The sequence below is a fragment of the Oncorhynchus mykiss genome, chromosome 23 (genome assembly GCF_057628025.1).
Source record: "Oncorhynchus mykiss isolate SJ-2025 chromosome 23, ASM5762802v1, whole genome shotgun sequence".
NCBI classification, from domain to species: Eukaryota; Metazoa; Chordata; class Actinopteri; order Salmoniformes; family Salmonidae; genus Oncorhynchus; species Oncorhynchus mykiss.
The window spans coordinates 11259211-11286197 of NC_143044.1; the positions used below are offsets into that span (position 1 = coordinate 11259211).

At 43.0% G+C, this 26987-nt stretch overlaps 2 pseudogenes across 2 annotated transcripts; both read left to right on the forward strand.

The window, feature by feature from the left end:
* The first annotated feature begins 14047 nt into the window (after window positions 1–14047).
* On the forward strand, window positions 14048–18040 carry LOC149972505 (uncharacterized; annotated as a pseudogene). Its single transcript, XR_016491240.1, has 5 exons — window positions 14048–14826; window positions 15012–15791; window positions 16457–16463; window positions 17540–17639; window positions 17764–18040. The product of XR_016491240.1 is annotated as an uncharacterized LOC149972505 (transcript).
* A 637-nt stretch (window positions 18041–18677) lies between these two features.
* On the forward strand, window positions 18678–26922 carry LOC110503089 (nuclear valosin-containing protein-like; annotated as a pseudogene). The gene is made up of 12 exons (XR_016491241.1): window positions 18678–18758; window positions 18879–18932; window positions 19058–19110; window positions 19295–19385; window positions 19472–19519; window positions 19681–19995; window positions 20674–20824; window positions 23960–24296; window positions 24405–24780; window positions 24940–25158; window positions 26540–26636; window positions 26732–26922. The product of XR_016491241.1 is annotated as a nuclear valosin-containing protein-like (transcript).
* The last annotated feature ends 65 nt before the right edge of the window (window positions 26923–26987 follow it).

Consider the following 26987-nt stretch of genomic DNA (forward strand, 5'->3'; position numbering starts at 1 on the left):
GTAGATTGGCCTTACTGAAGAGCTCAGTGACTTTCAATGTGGCACCGTCATAGGATGCCACCTTTCCAACAAGTCAGTTCTTCAAATTTCTGCCCTGCTAGAGCTGCCCCGGTCAACTATAAATGCTGTTCTTGTGAAGTGAAAACGTCTAGGAGCAACAACAACTCAGCCGCAAAGTGATAGGCCACAAAAGCTCACAGAACGGGACTTGCCCGAGTGCTGAAGCACGCAGTGCCTAAAAATGGTCTGTTATCGTTGCAACACTCACTACCGAGTTCCAAACTGCCTCTGGATGCAACGTCAGCACAATAACTATTTGTTGGGAACTTCATGAAATGGGTTTCCATCAGTGGAGACTGCTGAGGGGAGGACAGCTCATAATAATGGCTGGAACGGAGCAAATGGAATGGCATTAAACACATGTTTTGATAAGATGGCGCCGAAGAGGATGGCTGACGTTTTACATGCTCCTAACCAACAGTTTTTTTGCAACTTATTTCTTAACTTATTTTGTATGTAATGTTGTAGCTACCGTCTCCTATGACTGAAAATAACTTCTGGACATCAGAACAACGATTACTCACCACGAACTGGAAGAAGCTATATCTCTTAACGAATCCGACGAGAAGGATATACTGCTTTCCTGGGAACAGGCCCAAATCCCCATCATTTGCGTGAAGAAAAGACGGAGGAAAAGAGGGCAAAGGTCAGGCTGCCTTCTGAGAATCCGTAGGCGAGCGAGTAAACTCCCACATCCGTTCTACTTGCTAACATGCAATCATTGGAAAATAAAATTGATGACCTACGATTACCCTACCAACGGGACATTAAAAACTGTAATATCTTGTTTCACCTAGTTGTGGCTGAATGACGACACGGATAATATAGAGCTGGCAGGATTTTCCATGTACCAGCAGAACAGAGAAGAAGCTATGTCTGGTAAGACGAGGGGTGGGGGTATGTGTCTTTTTGTCAATAACAGCTGGTGCGCGATATCTAATATTGAAGAAGTCTCAAGGTATTGCTCGCCTGAGGTAGAGTACCTTATGATAAGCTGTAGACACACTATCTACCAAGAGAGTTCTCATCTATATTATTCATAGTCGTCTATTTACCACCACAGACTGACGCCGGCACTAAGACTGCACTCAAACAACTCCATAAGGCCATAAGCAAACAAGAAAATGCTCATCCAGAAGTGGCGCTCCTAGTGGTCGGGGACAATGCAGGAAAACTTAAATCCGTTTTACCAAATTTTTACCAGCATGTCACATGTGCAACCAAAACTCTAGATCACCTTTACTCCACACACAGAGATGCATACAAAGCTCGTCCCCGCCCTCCGTTTGGCAAATCTGACCATAATCATATCTTCCTCATTCGTGCATACAAGCAAAAACTAAAGCAGGAAGTACCAGTGACTCACTCAATACGTAAGTGGTCAGATGCTACGCTACAGGACTGTTTGCTAGCACAGACTGGGATATGTTCCGGGATTCATCCAATGGTATTGAGGAGTATACCACCTCAGTCATTGGCTTCATCAATAAGTGCATCGACGACGTACGGTGACCGTACGTACATATCCCAAACAAAAGCCATGGATCACAGGCAACATCTGCATCGAGCTAATGGCTAGAGCTGCTGTTTTCAAGGAGCGCGACACTAATCTGGACGCTTATAAGAAATCGTGCTATGCCCTCAGACTAACCATCAAACAAGCAAAGCGTCAATACAAGTTTAAGATTGAATCCTACCACACTGGCTCTGACGCTCGATGGATGTGGCAGGGCTTAAACTATTATGGGCTACAAAGGGAAACCCATACGTGAGCTGCCCAGTGATGCGAGCTTACCAGACGAGCTAAATGCCTTTTATGCTCACTTCAAGGCAAGCAACACTGAAGCATGCAAGAGAGCACCAGCTGTTCTGTATGACTGTGTGATAACACTCTCGGTAGCCAATGTGAGCAAGTCCTTTAACCTTTCTGATCTCCCCATCCCGGATCCGGGATCGTGAATACAGACTCAAGCTCATTACCATAACGCAACGTTAACTATTCATGAAAATCGCAAATGAAATGAAATAAATATGCCATCTCTCAAGCTTAGCCTTTTGTAAACAACACTGTCATCTCAGATTTTCAAAATATGCTTCTCAACCATAGGAAAACAATAATTTGTGTAAAAGTAGCTAGCTAGCGTAGCATTTAGCGTTAGCATTAGCGTTAGCATCCAGCACGCAACATTTCAACAAAAACATAAAAGCCTTCAAATAAAATCATTTACCTTTGAAGAACTTCTGATGTTTTCAATGAGGAGACTCTCAGTTAGATAGCAGATGCTCAGTTCTTCCAAAAAGATTCTTTGTGTATTAGAAATAGCTCCGTTTTGTACATCACATTTGGCTACCAAAAAAAAACGAAAATTCAGTCCTCAAAACGCGAACTTTTTTCCAAATTAACTCCATAATATCGACTGAAAACATGGCAAACGTTGTTTAGAATCAATCCTCAAGGTGTTTTTCACATATCTCTTCGATGATATATCGTTCGTGGAAGCATGGTTTCTCCTCTCAATCAAATGGAAAAATACTTGCACATGGCTTTGCGCACCAGTTTCGACGCAGGACACCAGGCGGACACTTGGAAAATGTAGTCTCTTTTGGTCAATCTTCCAATGATATGCCTACAAATACGTCACAATGCTGCCGACATCTTGGGGAAACGGCAGAAGGTCTAAGCTTATTCCTGTCGCATTCACAGCCATATAAGGAGACATTAGAAAACAGAGCTTCAGAAATTCTGCTCATTTCCTGTTTGACGTATCATCTTGGTTTTGCCTGTAGAATGAGTTCCGGGGCACTTACAGACAAAATCTTTGCAGATTCTGAAACTTCAGAGTGTTTTCTTTCCAAAACTGTCAATAATATGCATAGTCGAGCATCTTTTCGTGACAAAATATCGCGCTTAAAACGGGAACGTTTTTTATCCAAAAATGAAATAGCGCCCCTAGAGATGCAACTGGTTAATCAGGTCAACTTTCACAAAGCTGCAGGGCCAGATGGATTACCAGGACGTGTACTCAAAGCATCCGCGGACCAACTGGCAAGTGTCTTCACTGACATTTTCAACCTCTCCCTTACCGAGTCTGTAATACCTACATGTTTCAAGCAGACCACTATAGTCCCTGTGCCCAAGGAAGTGAAGGTAACCTGCCTAAATGACTACCGCCCGGTAGCACTCACGTCGGTAGCCATGAAGTACTTTGAAAGGCTGGTCATGGCTCACATCAACAGCATCCTCCCGGATACCCAAGACCCACTCCAATTCGCATAACGCCCCAACAGATCCACAGGTGACGCAATCTCAACCATAATAGGGTAGAACAAGCTCATGGTAATGGCTGGAGCGGAAATAAGTGGAATGGTATCAAATACATCCAACACATGGTTTCCATGTGTTTGATGCTATTGCATTTGCTCCGTTCCAAACAGTATTATGAGCTGTACTCCCCTCAACAGCCTCCACTTGTTTCCATGGCTGATCAGCCGCATACAAGCCTAAGATAACCATGCGCAATGCCAAGTGTCGGCTGGAGTGGTGCAAAGCTTGCCGCCATTGGACTCTGAGGCAGTGGAAATGCGTTCTCTGGAGTGATGAATCACGCTTCCCCATCTGGCAGTTTGACAGACGAGTCTGGGTTTGGTGGATGCCAGGAAAACGCTACCTGCCCAAATGCATAGTGCCAATTGTAAATTTTGGTGGAGGAGGAATAATGGTCTGGGGCTGTTTTTCATGGTTTGGTCTAGGCCCCTTAGTTCCAGTGAAGGGATATATTGACACTATAGCATGCAATGATATTCTAGATGATTCTGTGCTTCCAAATTTGTGGCAACAGTTTGGGGAAGCCTCTTTCCTGTTTCAGCATGACAATGCCCCTGTGCACAAAGCAAGGTCCATACAGAAATGGTTTGTCGAGATCGGAGAGGAAGAACTTGACTGGCCTGCACAGAGCCCTGACCTCTACTCCCTCGAACACCTTTGGGATGAATTGGAACGGCGACTGCGAGCCAGGCCTAATCGCCCAATATCAGTGCTCGACCTAACTAATGCTCTTGTGGCTGAACGGGAAGCAAGTCCCTGCAGCAATGTTCCAACATCCAGTGGAAAACCTTCCCAGAAGAGTGGAGGCTGTTATAGCAGGAAAGGGGGGACCAACTCCATATTATTGCCTGTGAGTTTGGAATGAGATGTTTGACGAGCAGGTGTTCACATACTTTTGGTCATGTTTTGTAAATACCACAAAATGACTTTGCTTGTTTTGAAAAAGGTTCTGAGTTATCATGTCTATAAGGGATATTACGACAATAACAACTTCACTTCTACAACGACATACTTTGTTTGTATTCGGGACACATTCCAACAAGCCTTTATATTATTCCTGTCAAATTATTGTCAACAATATTGATGACACTATTATCAACATTTAACTGGTCTACTGGAGAAAAGTGTGTTCTCACTTGATTGTACGTTTTTCATCTATTTTCATACTGTCTAATGTATTGTTTATGTAGAGCATTTTCTAGCATTGTTTAATTAGCCATTCTGTGCCAATTTTTATTTTATTTGTTGATGTGGCAAATTTATACACATTTTTATAATGTACTGTATAAAACTACAGATTTTCAGCACCTAGCATTCAGTTTAGAATTGTCAGATTGTTATTGAAGGTTACCACAGAAAACTCTCATTCAATGCTTTCCTGAAACCAGTCATATGGCAGTGTTTTTACTCCTTGTGTATTTTTTGAAACAGTGCCCTGTTACCTGCTGACAGTCTTTGTTTGAGGGAAAAGTAAAGCCAACACATTCTGAGGCCAAAAAAACTGTCATTGCAGTCCAATATCAGATGCATTATTAGAGAGGCAGAATTCACCAACTAATCAAACTTGAATACTGGATTTATGTATATAATATGAATGCACCCCTGGCTGAAGCTGAAGCGCGGCTGGGTCATGCAGCAAGACAATGATTCAAAACACACAATCAAGTCTAAATGAAAATGGTTAAAAAGCAATAAAAGAAATGCAACTTCATAGGCTACATCCAAATACAGTGCCTTGCGGAAGTATTCGGCCCCCTTGAACTTTGCGACCTTTTGCCACATTTCAGGCTTCAAACATAAAGATATAAAACTGTATTTTTTTGTGAAGAATCAACAACAAGTGGGACACAATCATGAAGTGGAACGACATTTATTGGATATTTCAAACTCTTTTAACAAATCAAAAACTGAAAAATTGGGCGTGCAAAATTATTCTGCCCCTTTACTTTCAGTGCAGCAAACTCTCTCCAGAAGTTCAGTGAGGATCTCTGAATGATCCAATGTTGACCTAAATGACTAATGATGATAAATACAATCCACCTGTGTGTAATCAAGTCTCTGTATAATTGCACCTGCACTGTGATAGTCTCAGAGGTCCGTTAAAAGTGCAGAGAGCATCGTGAAGAACAAGGAACACACCAGGCAGGTCCGAGATACTGTTGTGAAGAAGTTTAAAGCCGGATTTGGATACAAAAATATTTCCCAAGCTTTAAACATCCCAAGGAGCACTGTGCAAGCGATAATATTGAAATGGAAGGAGTATCAGACCACTGCAAATCTACCAAGACCTGGCCGTCCCTCTAAACTTTCAGCTCATACAAGGTGAAGACTGATCAGAGATGCAGCCAAGAGGCCCATGATCACTCTGGATGAACTGCAGAGATCTACAGCTGAGGTGGGAGACTCTGTCCATAGGACAACAATCAGTCGTATATTGCACACATCTGGCCTTTATGGAAGAGTGGCAAGAAGAAAGCCATTTCTTAAAGATATCCATAAAAAGTGTTGTTTAAAGTTTGCCACAAGCCACCTGGGAGACACACCAAACATGTGGAAGAAGGTGCTCTGGTCAGATGAAACCAAAATTGAACTTTTTGGCAACAATGCAAAACGTTGTGTTTGGCGTAAAAGCAACACAGCTGAACACACCATCCCCACTGTCAAACGTGGTGGTGGCAGCATCATGGTTTGGGCCTGCTTTTCTTCAGCAAGGACAGGGAAGATGGTTAAAATTGATGGGAAGATGGATGGAGCCAAATACAGGACCATTCTGGAAGAAAACCTGATGGATTCTGCAAAAGACCTGAGACTGGGACGGAGATTTGTCTTCCAACAAGACAATGATCCAAAACATAAAGCAACATCTACAATGGAATGGTTCAAAAATAAACATATCCAGGTGTTAGAATGGCCAAGTCAAAGTCCAGACCTGAATCCAATCGAGAATCTGTGGAAAGAACTGAAAACTGCTGTTCACAAATGCTCTCCATCCAACCTCACTGAGCTCGAGCTGTTTTGCAAGGAGGAATGGGAAAAAATGTCAGTCTCTCGATGTGCAAAACTGATAAGAGACATACCCCAAGCGACTTACAGCTGTAATCGCAGCAAAAGGTGGCGCTACAAAGTATTAACTTAAGGGGGCTGAATAATTTTGCACGGCCAATTTTTCAGTTTTTGATTTGTTAGAAAAGTTTGAAATATCCAATAAATGTCGTTCCACTTCATGATTGTGTCCCACTTGTTGTTGATTCTTCACAAAAAAATACAGTTTTATATCTTTATGTTTGAAGCCTGAAATGTGGCAAAAGGTCGCAAAGTTCAAGGGGGCCGAATACTTTCGCAAGGCACTGTATATACATTACCTTGGTCAATTACCTTATTTATGTGTTAAACGCATTACCTTGATGGATTATGTTGGGGTTATGGGCTTTAAAAACAGTGTTTTTTTGAACAAAGGAAAAATAAGTGATGATAATATAATGTATTTATAGAAGTTTTACATTATTCCTATGAACCATCTGCTGTTAGTAGCCTACTCATTTCCCATATCTTTTCATATTTCACTTTTATGTATAAATCTGCTCTATACTGTGCTTCAATGTTGTCCTGTTCCATCTTGTCAACCATGTGCTATGGGTTGATTTGCCAAATCTGTCTTCTCTCTCTATCTCTGCTTAGACCTATGTGTGTTGTATCTTCACTGGGGGGCACCATGTCTTAAAGATAAACCCCTGGAGTGCTAAGAATTCTGTTTCTCCATATGTGGCATGTAAACTATCGACCTTTACACTGTAAACGGCCAAATAAAGAATCGACTCCTGTTTATCAGACTGGAGTACCAGTATTTTTTTACATGTTGAACCAGTGGGATGTAGAGAGGGAAGATGGGGTGTCCACAACAGGATGTCTCCCACAGAAAGCAGATACAGTTAATTTAGATCTAATTTAGAAAGAGGAAGCAACATCTGAAAAAAATGCCTTTCGTGTTCTATTAAAATGTCTGAATTCACTATCATCTAAAGTGAAATGGGAAATGTAAAATGTGTGTTATCAGACACCACCCCCTAGTGGTGGCCAAATGGCACAGATCATCTACAATTTATCATTGTAAATCAAACATGCCAAGTGATATGGAAGCTCGTTCCCGCCACGAAAAAAATGAACCTGAATACCAGTTATGAGATAGTAAGTCGGAATTATGAGATAGTAAATCAGAATTATGAGTCTTTGTTATGAGATATGTAAGTCATAATTCAATTCATGTCATAATGAGATACTAAGTCAATTATGAGATAGTAAGTTATTTGTATGAGAAAGTTACTTACTATCTCATAAATGACTCATTATGAGATACAGTGCTGTAAAAAGTATTTGCCCACTTTCTGATTCTCTACTTTTGTATATATTTTTTAACTGAATGTTGTCAGATCTTCAACCAAAACCTAATATTAGATAAAGGGAACCTGAGTTTACAAATAAATAAAAAAATATCTACTTATTTTATTTATTTAACTAACAAAGTTATGCAACACCCAATTCCCCTGTGTGATAAGGTAATTGCCTCCTTACACTGAACAAGTGGTTGTGGCACCTTTAGCTGCAATGACTGCAACCAAATGCTTTCTGTAGTTGTTGATCAGACTCTCACATCGCTGTTGGGGAATTTTGGCTCACTCTTGCACGCAGAACTGCTTTAACTCAGCGACATTTGTGGATTGTTAAGCATGAACTGCACGTTTTAAGTCCTGCCACAACATTTACTAGGCCATTACAACAACAATAAAAAAAATTGTTTAACCATTTTCATGTAGACTTGATTGTGTGTTTTGAATCATTGTCTTGCTGCATGACCCAGCTGCGCTTCAGCTTCAGCCAGGGGTGCAACTTTGGCTTTAGAAGTGTGGGGGGGGACATCAAAGCCTACCTCGGAGGCGTCCGCATGGTCCTAAAGCACACCATTGCCTCGTATTGTATCACATTCCAATGACAAAACTGCAATTTCAGAATGTCCGCCCCCGTCCCCAGTGAAAGTTGCGCCCCTGGCTTTAGCTTACAGACAAATGGCTTGACATTCTCCTGTAGAATTCTCTGATACAGAGCAGAGTTCATGGTTCCTCCTATTAAGCCGTCCAGGTCCTGAGGCAGCAACGCATCCCCAAACCATCACACTACCACCACCATGATTGACTGTTGGTAAGAGGTTCTTACTGTGGAATGTAGTGTTTGGTTTTCACCAGACATAATAGGACCCATCTCATCCAAAAAGTTGACTCAAGTTTGCCAGTCCACCTGGCCGTGCTGCTGCTCCAGTTTCAACTGTTCTGCCTTATTATTATCCGACCATGCTGGTCATTTATGAACATTTGAACATCTTGGCCATGTTCTGTTATAATCTCCACCCGGCACAGCCAGAAGAGGACTGGCCATCCCACATATGCTCTCTCTAATTCTCTCTTTCTTTCTTTCTCTCTCTCGGAGGACCTGAGCCCTAGGACCATGCCCCAGGAATACCTGACATGATGACTCCTTGCTGTCCCCAGTCCACCTGACTGTGCTGCTGCTCCAGTTTCAACTGTTCTGCCTTATTATTATTCGACCATGCTGGTCATTTATGAACATTTGAACATGTTCTGTTATAATCTCCACCCGGCACAGCCAGAAGAGGACTGGCCACCCCACATAGCCTGGTTCCTCTCTAGGTTTCTTCCTAGGTTTTGGCCTTTCTAGGGAGTTTTTCCTAGCCACCGTGCTTCTACACCTGCATTGCTTGCTGTTTGGGGTTTTAGGCTGGGTTTCTGTACAGCACTTTGAGATATCAGCTGATGTACAAAGGGCTATATAAATAAATTTGATTTGATTTGATTTGCCAAGAAGCACCTGGATAATCATCAAGACCCTTGGAAGAATGTTCTTTGGGCAGATGGCATTGGTTCCATTATGCCTGCGGGCGAGCTTCCATAATATGAGAATAGGATAGCTGCCCAGATTACTTCAGTGACTTCCCACAGACAGTACCTCAGAATCAGAATCACCTTTTTTCACCAAGTACATTTACACATACTCAGAATTGTACTTGGTGATATGGCTGCTAGTGATAGACAGCATTTAGAGGCAGAATACAGAGTTTAAACAAAGGTTACATACATTATATACAACTAGGTAGAGTGAGCATAGCGCTGTAAGAGAATCAGTGGATATACAAATGTACCGCGGGTATACAGTTGCTATACAGTGAATGTACAAATTTACAGTATCAGTATGAATATATTTAAATGCAGAGAAATGAACAGAGTGCAATGCAGTATAGTGCATTTATTTTGTGTACAGTTCAGAGATGGCTTGATGCGGTGTGCAGCATAAAGTTCCTAGTCCTTCAGTCTCTATGGGCCAGATAGCCATTTTATCAATGGCAATTTGAATGCACAGAAATACAGTAACGAGATCCTGAGGCCCATTTTTCTTTTAAGGTATCTGTGACCAACAGATGCATATCTGTATTCCCAGTCATGTGAAATCCATAGATTAGGCCCTAATGCACTTATTTCATTTGACTGATTTTCTCATTTGAACTCAGTAAAATCTTGTTGCATGTTGCATTTATATTTTTGTTCAGTATATTTAGCAGTCTTATGGCTTGGGGGTAGAAGCTGTTCATGAGCCTTTTGGTCCCAGACTTAGCACTCCGGTACTGTTTGCCATGTGGTAGCAGAGAGAACAGTCTATGACCTGGGTGACTGGAGTCTTTGAGGGCCTTCCTCTGACACTGCGCGTATAGAGGTGTACTTGGCCTTTCGCACTAGCCTCTGTAGTGCCTTGCAATCGGATGCCAAGCAGTTGCCATACCAAACGGTGATGCAGCCAATCAGGATGCTCTCAGTGGTGCAGTTGTATAACATTTTGAGGATCTGAGGGCCCATGCAAAATCTTTTCAGCTTCCTGGGGGGGAAGAGGCATTGTCTAGCCCTCTTCATGACTGTGTTGGTGTGTTTGGACATGATCGGTCCTTAGCGATGTGGACATAGAGGAATTTAAAGCACTCAACCCGCTCCACTACAGCCTCATCGATGTGAATGGGGGCGTGTTCAGCCCTCTATTTCCTGTAGTCCATCATAAGCTCCTTTGTCTTGCCCACGTTGAGGGAGAGGTTGTTGTCCTGGCATAACACTGCCAGGTCTTTGACCTCCTCCCTATAGACGGTCTCATCGTCATTGGTGATCAGGCCCACGATCATCGTGTCATCAGCAAACTTGATGATGGTGTTGGAGTTGTGCGCGGCCATGCAGTTGTGGGTGAACAGGGAGTACAGGAGGGACCTACCCTCAGGGGGCGGCCCCTCAGGAAGTCCAGGATCCAATTGCAGAGGGATGTGTTTAGTCCCAGGGTCCTTAGCTTAGTGATACGCTTCATGGACACTATGGTGTTGAATGCTGAGCTGTAGTCAATGAACAGCATTCTCACATAGGTGTTCCTTTTGTCCAGGTAGGAAAGGGCAGTGTGGAGTGCGATTGTGATTGCATCACCTGTGCATCTGTTGGGGCGGTATGCGAATTAGAGTGGGTCTAGGGTATCCGGGAGGATGCTGGTGATGTGAGCCATGACCAGCCTTTCAAAGCACATCATGGCTACCGAAGTGAGTGCTATGGGGCGGTAATCATTTAGACAGGTTACCTTCGCTTCCTTGGTCACAGGGACTATGATGGTCTGCTTGAAACATGTAGGTATTACAGACTGAGTCAGGGAGAGGTTGAAAATGTCAGTGAAGACACTTCCCAGTTGGTTGTGCATGCTTTGAGTACACGTCCTGGTAATCCATCTGGCCCTGCGGCTTTGCGAAAGTTGAAGGTCTTGCTCACATCGGCCACCGAGGGCATTATCACACAGTCATTCAGAACAGCTGGTGCTCTCGTGCATGCTTCAGTGTTGCTTGCCTCGAAGCGAGCATAAAAGGCATTTAGCTCATATGGTAGGCTCGCGTCACTGGGCAGCTCGCGTCTGGGTTTCCCTTTATAGTCCGTAATAGTTTGAGCCCTGCCACATCCGACGAGCGTCAGAGCTGGTGTAGTAGGATTCAGTCTTAATCCTGTAATGACACTTTGCTTGTTTGATGGTTTGTCCGAGGGCATAGTGGGATTTCTTATAAGTGTCCTACTCCTTGAAATTGGCATCTCTAGCCTTTAACTCAATGTGGATGTTGCCTGTAATCCATGGCTTCTGGTTGGGATATGTACGTACGGTTACTGCGGGGACGACGTCGTCGATGCACTTATTGATGAAGCCGATGACTGAGGTGGTATACTCCTCAATGCCATTGGATGATTCCCGGAACATATTCCAGTCTGTGCTAGCAAAACAGTCCTGTAGCGTAGCATCTGTGTCATCTGATGACTTTCGTATTGAGCGAGTCACTGGTACTTCCTGCTTTAGTTTTTGCTTGTAAGCAGGAACCTGGAGGATATAATTATGGTCAGATTTTCCAAATGGAGGGTGGTGGAGAGCTTGTATGCATCTACAGTGGGGCAAAAAAGTATTTAGTCAGCCACCAATTGTGCAAGTTCTCCCACTTAAAAAGATGAGAGAGGACTGTAATTTTCATCATAGGTACACTTCAACTATGACAGACAAAATGAGAAAAGAAATCCAGAAAATCCCATTGTAGGATTTTTAATGAATTTATTTGCAAATTATGGTGGAAAATAAGTATTTGGTCAATAACAAAAGTTTATCTCAATACTTTGTTATATACCCTTTGTTGGCAATGACAGAGGTCAAACGTTTTCTGTAAGTCTTCACAAGGTTTTCACACACTGTTGCTGGTATTTTGGCTCCATTCCTCCATGCAGATCTCCTCTAGAGCAGTGATGTTTTGGGGCTGTTGCTGGGCAACATGGACTTTCAACTCCCTCCAAAGATTTTCTATGGGGTTGAGATCTGGAGACTAGCTAGGCCACTCCAGGACCTTGAAATGCTTCTTACGAAGCCACTCCTTTGTTGCCCGGGCAGTGTGTTTGGGATCATTGTCATGCTGAAAGACCCAGCCACGTTTCATCTTCAATACCCTTGCTGATGGAAGGAGGTTTTCACTCAAAATCTCACGATACATGGCCCCATTCATTCTTTCCTTTACACTGATCAGTCGTCCTGGTCCCTTTGCAGAAAAACAGCCCCAAAGCATGATGTTTCCACCCCCATGCTTCACAGTAGGTATGGTGTTCATTAGATGCAACTCAGCATTCTTTGTCCTCCAAACACGACGAGTTGAGTTTTTACCAAAAAGTTATATTTTGGTTTCATCTGACCATATGACATTCTCCCAATCTTCTTCTGGATCATCCAAATGCTCTCTAGCAAACTTCAGACGTGCCTGGACATGTACTGGCTTAAGCAGGGGGACACGTCTGGCACTGCAGGATTTGAGTCCCTGGCGGCGTAGTGTGTTACTGATGGTAGGCTTTGTTACTTTGGTCCCAGCTCTCTGCAGGTCATTCACTAGGTCCCCCCGTGTGGTTCTTATGATCATTTTGACCCCACGGGGTGAGATCTTGCATGGAGCCCCAGATCGAGGGAGATTATCAGTGGTCTTGTATGTCTTCCATTTCCTAATAATTGCTCCCACAGTTGATTTATTCAAACCAAACTGCTTACCTATTGCAGATTCAATCTTCCCAGCCTGGTGCAGGTCTACAATTTTGTTTCTTGTGTCCTTTGACAGCTCTTTGGTCTTGGCCATGGTGGAGTTTGGAGTGTGACTGTTTCAGGTTGTGGACAGGTGTCTTTTATACTGATAACAAGTTCAAACAGGTGCCATTAATACAGGTAATGAGTGGAGGACAGAGGAGCCTCTTAAAGAAGAAGTTACAGGTCTGTGAGAGCCAGAAATCTTGCTTGTTTGTAGGTGACCAAATACTTATTTTCCACCATAATTTGCAAATTAATTCATTAAAAATCCTACAATGGGATTTTCTGGATTTTTTTTCTCATTTTGTCTGTCATAGTTGAAGTGTACCTATTATCAAAATTACAGACCTCTCATCTTTTTAAGTGGGAGAACTTGCACAATTGGTGGCTGACTAAATACTTTTTTGCCCCACTGTATGTGTGTGGAGTAAAGGTGGTCTAGAGTTTTATTATCTCTGGTTGCACATGTAACATGCTGGTGAACATTTGGTAAAACTAATTTCCAGCATCGGTCTGTGGTGGTAAATAGACAGCTATGAATATAGTCTACAGCTTATCATAAGGTACTCTACCTCAGGTGAGCAATACCTAGAGACTTTTATTGACAAAAAGACACACACCCCACCCCTCGTCTTACCAGTCGTAGCTTCTCTGTTCTGCTGGTACATGGAAAATCCCGCCAGCTCTATATTATCCGTGTCGTCGTTCAGCCACGACTCAGTGAAACATAAGATATTACAGTTCTTAATGTCCCGTTTGTAGAGTAATCGTAGGTCATCAATGTTATTTTCAATGATTGCATGTTAGCAAGTAGGACGGATGGCAGTGGAAGTTTACTTACTCACCTGCAGATTCTCGGAAGGCAGCCCGATCTGCGTCCTCTTATCCTCTATCTTTTCGTCACGCAAATGACAGGGATTTGGGCCTGTTCCCGGGAGAGCAGTATATCCTTGTCTTTGGACTCGTTAAAGGAAAAAAGGGGATCTGGAAAGATACAAATGTAAAAAGCATGTCAAACATAATTTATATGTGAGAATTGTCAGAACAATCTGAGATACCAAAAATATTTTCCACCTACGCTGACGTGGAATCGCCCCCTAGTTCACAACCTCATTCAATTGTAGCTGCTTGCAATGGACAGGAATCTAAACAGCTTTTACTTGTATATCAGGGAGAACTTGATGGCTGGTGAAGAATTCCTCAGATGCCTTGCAGCCAATAAGCCAGTCCCTGACTTCCTCAAAGGATTCAACCTGTCGGACGCAGGGAAGGCAGTCAAGGCACCAGGTGTACCAGAAGACCGGGGCTATGAGAGGCAAAGTCTGCGGAGAAAATCTCGTAGTCCAGCAAAGGAAAGCAGGAGCAAGAGCCGAGCAAAGAGCAAGGTGAGAAGCAAGAGCCGTCCGTGCAGCAGAAGTCGTACCCGAAGAAAAAGCCAGGCAAGAAGCAAAAGCAGACCACGGAGCAGGAGTCACAGTCGTGGAAAGAGCCAGGTCAGAAGCAAAAGCAAGGCTCGTAGTAGCAGCCGAAGCCGAGGGAAAAGTCAGACAAGGAGCAAAAGCAGAGCAAGGAGTAGGAGTCGCAGCCGTGGAAAGAGTCAGGGCTGAATGGAACATCACCCAGACCACAGGGACAAAAGGAGCCCCAGTCGGAGCTGTAGCGGCAGCAGCATCAGTAGTCACGCCTCCGCTTACAATGACCTGCTCCAGTGCCTCAAACTGGAGGACAGTATGCCTTCCATCAAGAATGCCATTCTCACAATCCAGGTATAGTATGAGAACGACATGTCATCATGGGGTATGGTAAGTTAATGAATGTTCTACAGACCTTGTGAGATCCATTTTGCTGCAAAACTATCAATTATATCTGCAGTGAAGAAGGCTAGGCAATCTAACAAATGTAAAATAAATTCTCACAATAAAACTCATTGTCTTTTCTATTTGTTCCATAGGCCAATAACTTCAGCAGAGAAATCCAGAGCAGCAGTATTCCAGGTTGGCCAGAAGACAGGAATTTCTTCAAGTTCCAGATGGGCCTAATCCAGTCAGTGGACAGGAAGTTTCCCAGATGAGACAGCAGGAAACTGACAGCAATCTCCTCCCCCACGAGAGAGTGGGCTGTGATTTATTCTGGCTGCAGGACACTAGGGAGGTCTTGCCTGTTCAGAAACAGGAGGAGGTTGAGGATGAGGAGGACTTTCTTTATGGGAATGAGGATAACCAAAACAACGCCCTGCCACCCTGCCTTTTGCACAGTCCACAACCATTACCCAGCAAAGCTATGCAGAGGTCTCACCGGCAGGCCCTCCTTACGATCAAAGCATGCCTCTGTTCGGGAACCATGGTGAAATCCAGGACTTCAAGTTGCCTCTTCCACTGGTCCAGTTCAGTGTGAGGCCTGAATCGAGGGTACAGCCTGTCCCTGCTCCTGATGTGAAACCTGCCCCCACTGTGAAGGAGTGTGAGAAGATCAAGACCATGCTGAAAACCATTGGGCTGAATCTGGGCACAGCGGAGATCAGTAAGTTGATGATCAAGCTGCAGCAGCAGACGGATGGGAAGATGCCGGAGCAGAAGGATGGGAAGATACCGGAGCAGAAGCAGGAGGAGAAACTGGCGTTACCAGCACCAATGCTGCCTCTTCCTCTTGTAGCTGGGGAATCACAGGAGCCCAGACTGGCCTCGCCAGCACTTGGAACAGCACCAATACGACAAGCACTGGAGTCTTTATAGTCCATTGTTAAAGGTGAGAGCAGTCTATATACAACACATTTACTCTTACAGGAAACATGTGAATCTATATTACTTACCTGACTAATTGCATTTCACTTGCTTTCTTAGCAACAAGGGAGAAAAGTGCAGAGAGTGATCCACATGATAGCAACCATTCCCAGAGGATTTCAGGCAAACAAAAGGTAATTTACCTGGCAGTATCATTCCAATCACACTCTTTTCTCTGAGATAAAACTAATTATTGCTGATGATAATTACTCCTGATGTACAGTATCAGTCAAAAGTTTGGATACAACAATAATTCCAGGGTTTTTATTTATTTGTACATAGTAGAATAAAAGTGAAGACATCAACACTATGAAATAACACATGGCATCATGTAGTAACCAAAAAAGTGTTAAACAAATCAAATATATTTTATATTTCAGATCCTTCAAAGTAGCGACCCTTTGGCTTGATGACAGCTTTGCACACTCTTGGCATTCTCTCAACCAGTTTCATGAGGAATGCTTTTCCAACAGTCTACGCTGAGCACTTGTTGGCTGCTTTTCCTTCACTCTGCTGTCCAACTCATCCCAAACCATCTCAATTAGGTTGAGGTCGGTGATTGTGGAGACCAGGTCATCTGATCCATCACTCTCCTTGGTCAATTGCCCTTACACAGCCTGGAGGTGAGTTTTGGGTCCTTGTCTTGTTGAAAAACAAATGATAGTCCCACTAAGCGCAAATGAGATGGGATGGCGTATCGCTGCAGGATGCTGTGGTAACCAAGCTGGTTAAGTGTGCCTTGAATTCAAAATAAATCCCCCGACAGTGTCACCAGGAAAGCACCAGTACACCACCTCCTCCATGCTTCACGATGCGAGCCACACATGCAGAGATATTCCCTTCACCTATTCTGCATCTCACAAAGACACAGCGGTTGGAACCAAAAATCTAAAATTTGGACACATCAGACCAAAGGACAGATTGGTCTAATGTCCATTGCTCGTGTTTCTTGGCCCAAGCAAGTCTCCTCTTCTTATTGGTGTCCTTTAGTAGTGGTTTCTTTGCAGCAATTCGACCATGAATGCCTGATTCACGCAGTCTCCTCTGAACAGTTATTTTCGATGTCTCTTACATGAACTCTCCGAAGCATTTAATTGGGCTGCAATCTGAGGTGCAGTTAACTCTAATGAACTTATCCTCTGCAGCAGAGGTAACTCTGGGCCGTGGTGTGGTGGTCCTCATGAGAGACAGTTTCATCATAGTGCTTGAGAGTTTTTGCAACTGCATTTGAAGAAATTTTGAAAGTTCTTGAAATTTTCCGGGTTGACTGAACTTCATGTCTTAAAGTAATGATGGACTGTCATTTCTCTTCTTGTCATTATATGGACTTGGTCTTTTACCAAATAAGGCTATCTTCTGTTTACCACCCCTACCTTGTCACAACACAACTGATTGGCTCAAACGCATTAAGAAGAAAATAAATTCCACAAATGAACTTTTAACAAGGCACACCTGTTAATTGAAATGCATTCCATTTGCCTACCTCATGAAGCTGATTGAGAGAATTCCAAGAGTGTGCAAAGCTCCCATCAACACAAAGGGTGTCTACTTTCAAGAATCTGAAATATAAAATATATTTTGATTTGTTTTACACAATTCCATGTGTTATTTCATAGTTTTGATGTACAAATAAAGAAAAGCCCTTAGGTGTGTCCAAACTTTTGACTGGTACTGTATGTTGTGTACAGTATGTTTCTAGAGCAAAGATGACCATGCGAGTCAGAGGAGATCGAGACAGGACCAAATGAAAAGGAAAGAGACTCTAGTGAAGGAACTGGAGGAATTGCTAAAGCAGGATGGTACAATATTATTCATTATAGACCCATCTTTTCTGTCTACATAATTTAAGCATTATTTGTTGATTCTATCATTACTTGCAAATAGAATGACTCTTAAATGCCTTTTCACTCCTATATTTTTCAGGGTCTAGCTTTTTAATTCCTGTCATCAGGTTCTACTGCCAGAAGTGTGAGGAGTTCTTTGAAGACATGACCAATGCTGAGAGCCACGCAGCAACCCATCGGTGGAATGAGCATGGCAAGTACTTTTTTTTTAAACCTTTATTTAACTAGCAGCTATAAAAAAAATACAAAAAATACAGTTGAAGTCGGAATTTTACATACACGTTAGCCAAATACATTTAAACTCAGTTTTTCACAATTCCTGTCATTTAATCTAAGTAAAAATTCCTTGTCTTAGGTCAGTTAGGATCACCACTTTATTTTAAGAATGTGAAATGTCAGCATAATAGTAGAGAGAATGATTTATTTCAGCTTTTATTTCTTTCATCACATTCCCAGTGGGTCAGAAGTTTACATACACTCAATTCGTATTTGGTAGCATGGCCTTTAAATTGTTTAACTTGGGTCAAATGTTTTGGGTAGCCTTCCACAAGCTTCCCAGAATAAGTTGGGTGAATTTTGGCCCATTCCTCCTGACAGAGCGTAACTGAGTCAGGTTTGTAGGCCTCCATGCTCGTGCACACTTTTTCAGTTCTACCCACAAATTTTCTATAGGATTGAGGTCAGGGCTTTGTAATGGCCACTCCATTACCTTGACTTTGTTATCCTTAAGCCATTTTGCCACAACTTTGGAAGTATGCCTGGGGTCATTGTCAATTTGGAAGACCAACTTTTCTCCAATACTATAGAGCCATTACCATGTCGATCAATGCTTGAATAGAAACCTAGTTCACACCCCCGATGTTGAATTCAACACAGTCGCTACAGTCCCCATTAGTTTTCTTTGTAGCCTCGTTTGAATGTTGCGGTTGCGCACATTTGTACGGAATGTGGCGAGTTTGCATTAGCTAGCTTACGTGTAATAACGCTTCACTAATGCAGTTATCAAATGTGACAGGACACAATGAAGGTGGCTTCGGCAGAGTGGACAACCGACTCAATCAGAAAGTTGAGCAGGTAAAGACAATTTTGGACTAGCTATCCACGGTAACAACTAGCTACAAAATTAACAGTAATAATGGTTTGTTACTGTATTGGAATCTGTTCAATTTTGTTTGCTGGTATTTGAGTAACCAGAGCGGACAATGTTGACATTTCTTCAATGGCAGAAGACCTTCAGAGACTCCACAGGTGAGGTTTGTCATAATTTCCCCCTGTACTCTTTCCACAGCTTTGCCTTTCTGAACACCTTCAGGGTTTATGCACATAAATAAAGGTTAAATAAAATAAATAATAAAATAATATTGTACCCTCAGAATGGACTATGGCAGGCGAAACAAGACTGCATTCAGGATTCAGGTGGAAAAAGGTCAGCAAAAACCTTTTCTTCATACAGATAATCAATCTATTATTTGACTTCGGAAGCCATTTTTGATAGTTTAATAATGCCACTGACGATCACAATGTTCTCTTGCCTTTTGGTGAAAGTATTTTAGCCTGTCTCTCCGAGAGAAAACCAGATATTGTTATTCTCGCTTCCTTTTCCCTTCTAGTCCATGGAGTGATATGCGATGAATCTGGAATGACAGATCTGGAGAACAAGCACTTAGCCAAGAGAGCCAAACACAGTCAGAAGGATGCTGGGTAAGGGTCACGCCATCTGCTCATAACCTTTTTGATTTGTCACCTGAGTGGCGTGACTAAACTGTTCATATTCTGGTCTTTTACAGTGATGGCAGCAGTAACTCGGATGACATGAGGACCTTCCCGAACAACTGGTACATAATCCTCTACTAATTCCCATATAATTAATTTGTCAGGTGTACCATCATTAGCTGTTGCTTATTACCATGTAATATAATAAATGGCAAAGAGCTTCAGGATGCTATGCTAATAGACTGAACTTGTTTTTCCTTCTGATTATCCCTTGCCTGACCAGCCCATCAACGTCATGAATAGCTCCCCAATGTCCCTGTACAAGAAGGGTAACCCAGAGAGTGGGACTTCTCCCAAGAGGGAACAGTCTGCATCAGACAGCCCTGCCCAGGATCAGTCCACCCCTCATAGTTGTGGCACCAAGGTGTCTGCAGGGGGGTGGTTCAAAAACAAGGGCAGAGGCCCGGAGCAGGACAGCATCCTCATTGACCTGTGCAAAGAGGAGGCAGCCAGTCCTGCAGGAAATGTATGTCTTACAGCTTCCTATGCTGTCTTTCATCAGTTGTGGATTGCTACATGTCTCTTTGTCTCACAATTTGCTATAACAATTTGAATGCTTCTATTGACTTCACCAGAAGCAGACAAATATCTCAATGCTTGAGCCCGAGAAGAAATTTTAAAAAATGCCAATTTAAAAAAAATCGAAACATCAGAAAGAGGGAGTTTCAAAGCGAAATGATGGCGACAGAGGCCAGTATCATTAACAAGAAAGGTAAAGGCTGCTTCCCACCTTACTTTGCTGATGTTTAAGAAGTCTAACATTGTAGTCAGTCAAGGATACAAACAATATACAGCAAACAGTTGAACATGTCAAGACATTTTACATTAGCACTTGAAGTCAGAATGGTGTGTGTTTTATAAACTATAAGTTGTCCTCTGATTGTTCTAGCGATGACAAAATCCATTGAGCTACAGTATTCTACATTAAAGTTTGAAAATGTTGGTGGCAATGAAGACACATTGGCGGTACACTTGTTACATTGACATCTTTCCTTTAGTATTTTGTTTGCTTAGCTGTGGAAGCTCATTTAGATGTATCCAGGGTTGTGTTTTGATGCAGTAGAGATGATACCTGAACTTGTCCAATAAGAATGCTCGTATTCATTTCCCATTTCAAAGCATTTTGCTACATTGTATTCTACTGAACATGATGACCCAGGCGCTGAACCATAATGGCTTGTAGATTGAATTCCTATCTGGCTCTTTGTAACTGTAGGAGGTGTGCAAGCTGCTGATCCATATGCGTCACCCAGAGGTGTACCAGCAGCTGGGGGTTGTCCCTCCATGGGAGTTTCTGCTCCATGGTCCCCCTGGCTGTGGAAAGACTCTCCTGGCCCAGCCTGTGGCTGGTGTGATTCTGGATCAAGGTTACTAAAACATTTATATTTCATTTTTATATTATTTAGTGTTAGGGATAGAAAGCAGGCATGGGAGGCTAGGCTAGTTATTTGTATTGAATCATTTTTTGGGGATGTCACTTTGCAACTGGTTGGCAGTAATACAAGGTGATGGGTCAGGTTATAGGTTTGATTTTATAATTTTAAACCCATCTCAATGTGACGTGGATTTTAAAGGAATAGTCTGTGAGAGAGAGACTGATGTAAAAACAAATATGTTGGAAGTGAAACGGGTCCTGTGCTGTTAACAGTGTAGCTTCTTTCCCTGTCACCATACTGGACTCAAACCAGTGGTCCTCTGCTCGTAGACACACGTGACCGTCCTACTTGACAACATACCAACCGTTTGAGCTATCGAAAAATATCTTAATTCAATAGCTCATCGGCGACATTTCAAGCTAGCTGTGCAGTGCGCCTACGGTACATTCTTAACTCCGTTACATTCACTCCTTTTAAACTCACTACACAGCGAGCGACCCCAGCCGTTGAGCTGAGCCCAACAGCCGATTAGGGTCATGGCACCAGTGAAATAAATGGACGTCAGTGTGCTGCTACTCAGTTATTTATTTCACTCAAATTATTATCTATCCTGATGCCTAGTCACTTTACCCTCCCTTCATGTACATATCTACCTCAAATACCTACCTCGTACCCCTGCACATTGATCTGGTGCTGGTACTCGTAGCTCCATTGTGTATTTTATTTTATTCCTCTTGTTACTATTTTAAACTCTGCATTGTTGGGAAGGGCTCGTAAGCAAGCATTTTACGGTAAAGTCTACAACAGTTGTATTAGACTCATGTGACAATTTGATTATCTTGACAACGTACCAACCGTTTGAGCTATCGAAAAATACCTAATCGATAGCTCCATCGGCAACATTACAAGCTAGCTGTGGCGTGAGCTTATGGTACGTTCTTAACTTTGTTACAGAGCAAAACTCTTTCGCCCATGTTTACACCAATCCACTGCTTTTTAACTTTAGTAGAAAAGGCAGAATCTAGTAGGCAACCTACAAACCTTTTTTTGTCTTTCTGTTATCTAGTGATCGCTAGTAATAGGGATGCACAAGCTAGGCCTATTTGAAACATTGCCATCTCCCAGACACATTTTACCTGCCAGATTCAGTAACTAGACAATCTTCAAAAAGCTTAGGTTTTTGGCTGAAGTTTAGAAAAAATCTAATTGAACATAATTCATGATGGATTTTAGTTAGTTTTGTAGTCAAGTGTAATAGTTTTAGTTTTTCAAACGGGTTTGTTCATTATTTTGTTTTAATTCTTTTTTTGTTTACTATAATAACCTTGGTCTGAATGTTGATTTAATTTTTTTCTCACTACTGTGCAAAACCTGTTTTTTGGTAGCACTTTTACACATTTCCTGGAAAAATCTACAAATAACATAGTGGTTTCTAGGTGACTTATTAATTTCCCTCTGCGTTACCAGGAAATGGAGTTGCCCTTGCTGAAGGTGTCTGCGCCAGAGCTGGTGTCTGGGGTGTCAGGGGAGTCTGAGCAGAAGCTGTGGTAAGTGTCACTCCTAAGTAGGGCTGACACCATTTAGTCGATTGTTTGGTGGATAGGCTTTTGGTCGAGCAGTCGCAAATATACAGTGTATCCGGAAAGTATTCAGACCCCTTGACTTTTCCAAAATGCATTACATAATTTTTCCTATCAGTCTACACACAATACCCCATAATGACGAAGCAAAAACAGGTTGACATTTTTGCAAATGTATATTAAAAAAATATATATTTTACATAAGTATTCAGACCCTTTACTCAGTACTTTGTTGAAGCACCTCTGGTAGCAATTACAGCCTTGACTCTTCTAGGGTATGACGCTACAAGCTTGGCACACCTGTATTTGGGGAGTTTCTCCCATTCTTCTCTGCAGATCCTCTCAAGCTCTGTCAGGTTGGATGGAGATCGTCACTGCACAGCTATTTTCAAGTCTCCAGAGATGTTAGATTGGGTTCAAGTCCGGGCTCTGACTGGGCATCTCAAGGACATCGAGACTTGTCACGAAACCACTCCTGCCTTGTCCTGTTGGAAGGGGAACCGTCACCCCAGTCTGAGGTCCTGAGCGCTCTGGAGCATGTTTTCATCTAGGATCTCTCTGTACTTTGCTCCGTTCATCATTCCCTTGATCCATTCAGGCTAAAGAGTTCAATATTGGTTTCATCAGACCAGAGAATCTTGTTTCTCATGGTCTGAGAGTCTTTAGGTGCCTTTGGCAAACTCCAAGCAGGCTGTCATATGCCTTTTACTGAGGAGTGGCTTCTGTCTGGCCACTAGTGTAAAGGCTTGATTGGTGGAGTGCTGCTGAGATGGTTGTCCTTCTGGAAGGTTCTCCCATCTACACAGAGGAACTCTGGAGCTCTGTCAGAATGACCATGGTCACCTCCCTGACCAAGGCCCTTTCCCCCCCCGATTGCGCAGCTTAGCTGGGAGGCCAGCACTAGGAAGAGTTTGGTGGTTCCAAACTCCTTCCATTTTAAGAATGGCGGAGGCCATTGTGTTCTTGGGGACCTTCAATGCTGCAGTTTTTTGTTACCATTCCCCAGATCTGTGCCTTGACACAATCCTGTCTCGGTGCTCTACGGACAATTCCTTCAACCTCATGGCTTGGTTTTTGCTCTGACATGCACTGTCAACTGTGAGACCTTATATATAGACAGGTGTGTGCCAAATCATGTCCAAATCATGTCCAATCAATTGAATTTACCACAGGTGGACTCCAAGTTGTAGAAACAGCTCAAGGATGATTAATGGAAACAGAATGCACCTGAGCTCAATTTCGAGTCTCAAAGTTCCAACTCTCGGAAGCAAGATGTTTTGTTGTTGTTGGGGAAAGCCCTACTCCTGAGACCTTACTGTCAAGCTGCTACACAGGTTTTTTAAATGTTATTTTACAGCTAACTGTGGCTTTTTTTAAGGACCGCTTGCTGAGACTAACAATCCTGGTCCTTTTACCCTTGCAGACCAGCTCCCCCTGCATCCTGTTCATTGATGAGATTGATGCCATCACTCCTAAGAGAGGTGGCATCCAAGGACATGGAGAGATGGATTGTTTCTCAGCTGCTCACTTGCATGGATGGTGAGAGATGCTAGTGGAATACATTTGTTGATTTCATCATTTCATTTTGTTGATAGGAATATCTCCGTTTTTAGTACTTATGATAAAAAATATCAATATGACATATTTTGTTGGCAGGCTTGGGAGAGGATCAATTCACGTTCTCTGGTACTTTTGGTTGACGTTCATCGTCCCTTCACTCATCGATATGTTCCTCCAGACCTGAACTCTTTAGCTGTCACAGCCCAGGTGATGGTTATTGGTGCCACCAATCGGCCAGGCTCTCTGGACCCAGCGCTGCGCCGGGCTGGACGCTTTGACAAAGAAATCTGTCTGGGGATACCTGACGAAGCAGCTCGTCTCAGGTGAGTGGGCTTGTCTCCTATAATAATAGTGGTGTTGACAAGAATGTGGTTGCTAGCTCTGGTGTTGCAACTGTAAGTCACCCGCCATGTGTTGATTCCTGCTCTCAGAATTCTGAAGACCCTTTGTCGGAAGCTGAAGCACCCTGAGGACTTTGACTACCGGCAGCTGGCCCGCCTGACCCCTGGGTATGTGGGAGCTGAACTCATGGCGCTGTGCCGCGAGGCCGCCATGAGCGCCGTCGACAGGGTCCTGCTGGAGATGCAGGACAAGAACCAGGGGCTGGTCCCCAAGGCGGAGGGGAGAGGAGAGTCAGAAGGGCCTCAGGGCGCATGTCCTCTCCAACAGGGCCCAGAGGTCCAGGAGGGAGCAGGTGATGAGAGCTGTCAGGCTTTAGCAGACACAGAAAATCAGGAGATGACAGACCTAATTAACGTACCACCGAGAGATGAGCAGCAGCCTCTGGCCACAGAGACAATCTTCAGGGTGATATATTTGACTCCATTAAGCGTAGACTAGTTGTGTTTTTCACCAGGGCAGAATGCTGTACATAGTATGGGATCTACTATTCCCTCTGACCATTAAGGTGGAAAGTTCACCAGATTCAGTGGTGTGAAAATGTTCCACTTCTGTCTTTACCACCAGGGGGAGCTGTGTCACCTGCTGTCTCTGCTGAAGAGCAGTGAATCTCTGTCTGAGGAACAGATGCCTGGCCTGTGCATCCTCATGTCAGACTTCCAGGGCTCACTGGCCAGCGTGCAGCCCTCTGCCAAGAGTGAAGGCTTCGCCACGGTGCCAGACGTCACCTGGAAGGATGTGGGGGCCCTGCATGACATCCGCGAAGAGCTCACCATGGCCCTCCTGGTGGGTATCGCCTCGATAGGCCTGAAACAAGATATCTAATATGTTGGGCTCAGTGTTAGCCACTGCGCACCAACATATTAAGATTTGGACTTAATTTGAGCCAGGAGTTTTTCTGGTCAGGTCACATGGTCAGGAAAAACTCCTTGCCTCCTCCTTAAAGTATAATTGACCAGTTCCTTTGCTCTTGTAGTCTCTAAGTTGGTCAAGTTCAATATCAAACTCTATCGCGGTTAGCTCTTTAAGAAACATTAAACCATCTACTCTAAAAGTATAACACCATACAGCAATTGTCCCCACCCTAGAAGGTCATCAGAACAAAGGAAATATACCTGTTCTGAGCATGTCATTTAGATCAATAGGGATTGACAGTGGGAACTTAACCATGTATAATTGGCTTCCTCACCAACAACATGGTAGTTTGACTCAACTGCTATGATTTGAATAAGTAGCAACACAAGGAACCATATGTCCTCTTTGGGTTCATTTAACAACTGCATGATGTCAGTCAATTTACACGGTCAATAGCAGTGTTCACAGAGTTAATGGCACATTGTAAATGGGGCCGGGACGATACCATTATCTATATATCTTTTCCATGGCAAAAATTAAAACAAGCTGTCCGAACTCATTGGTTCTTTATAAACCTGCTGTATGTAAAGTATTGTGTGCTACAGCTTGGAAAATACATTTGACTCTGGATGACAACATAATGGTGTTTGTTTCTAACATTAGGGCTGTTTTCCTAAAGAAGTTAGTGTTTTGTCAGCTTGCTACAATACTAACGAGTATAGTGGTACTAGTATCATCTCGTCCCTAATTGTAAATGTTATACATACATAAAAATTGTATGACAGGCCTTTTAACTCTATCTAGTTCTAAACACCAGATTCAGACTGGATTGTGGTAGGGTGTATTTCAAATTTTATTAGTCACATGCGGAGACTACAACAGGTGTGGTAGATCTTACAGTGAAATGCTTACTTACAAACCCTTAACCAACAATGTAGATTTAAGAGAAATAAGTATTAAAGTATTTACTAAAATAAACTGAAGTAAAAAATAAATAAGAAAAATAACAAATAATTAAGTAGCAACAATAAAATAACAGTAGCGAGGCTATATACAGGGTGTACTGGTGCGAGGGCACAGGTTAGTCAAGGTAATTGAGATAATGTGTACATGTAAGTAGAGGTAAAGTGACTACACATGGATAATAAACAGAGTAGCAGCAGCGTAAAAATGGGGGTGGGGGGACAATGCAAATAGTCCTGGTAGCATGCCAGCATTCATTCAATGTTGTTGACATCAGAAGGAATGCTGTGGTAGTGTGCTGTTTAGATGAATAAGGGCAGTGTGTGTGTAACTTTGTGTGTGTCCATAGGCCCCTGTGCGTTCTCCTGAGCAGTTCATAGCTCAGTGCTCCTGCAGGGGTGTTGCTAGCTGGGCCTCCAGGCTGTGGAAAGACCCTGCTGGCCAAGGTACCATTTGCCAACTGCTAAAATAAGTAGAATGTTGAAGGCTTGTTTTAAGTAATTAATCATTTAAAACAGTATACCATTTTCTCTTATTTCAGGCTGTTGCCAATGAGTCTGGACTTAACTTCATCTCTGTCAAGGGGCCAGAGTTGCTGAACATGGTGAGACGTTCAGCTATACAGATTCCTGGAGTGCCTCGACGTCACTCTTTTCCCTGTGACCCTTTGCCCTGTCCAGTAATATTGCCTCTGTGTTGGTAGATCTGCTGAAATGTATATTTGTAACTGAAGTGCCCCACTGAAATCAATAGCATCGCCGTAGCTCTCGAAAGCGTTCTCACAGAGAGCAGGCTTA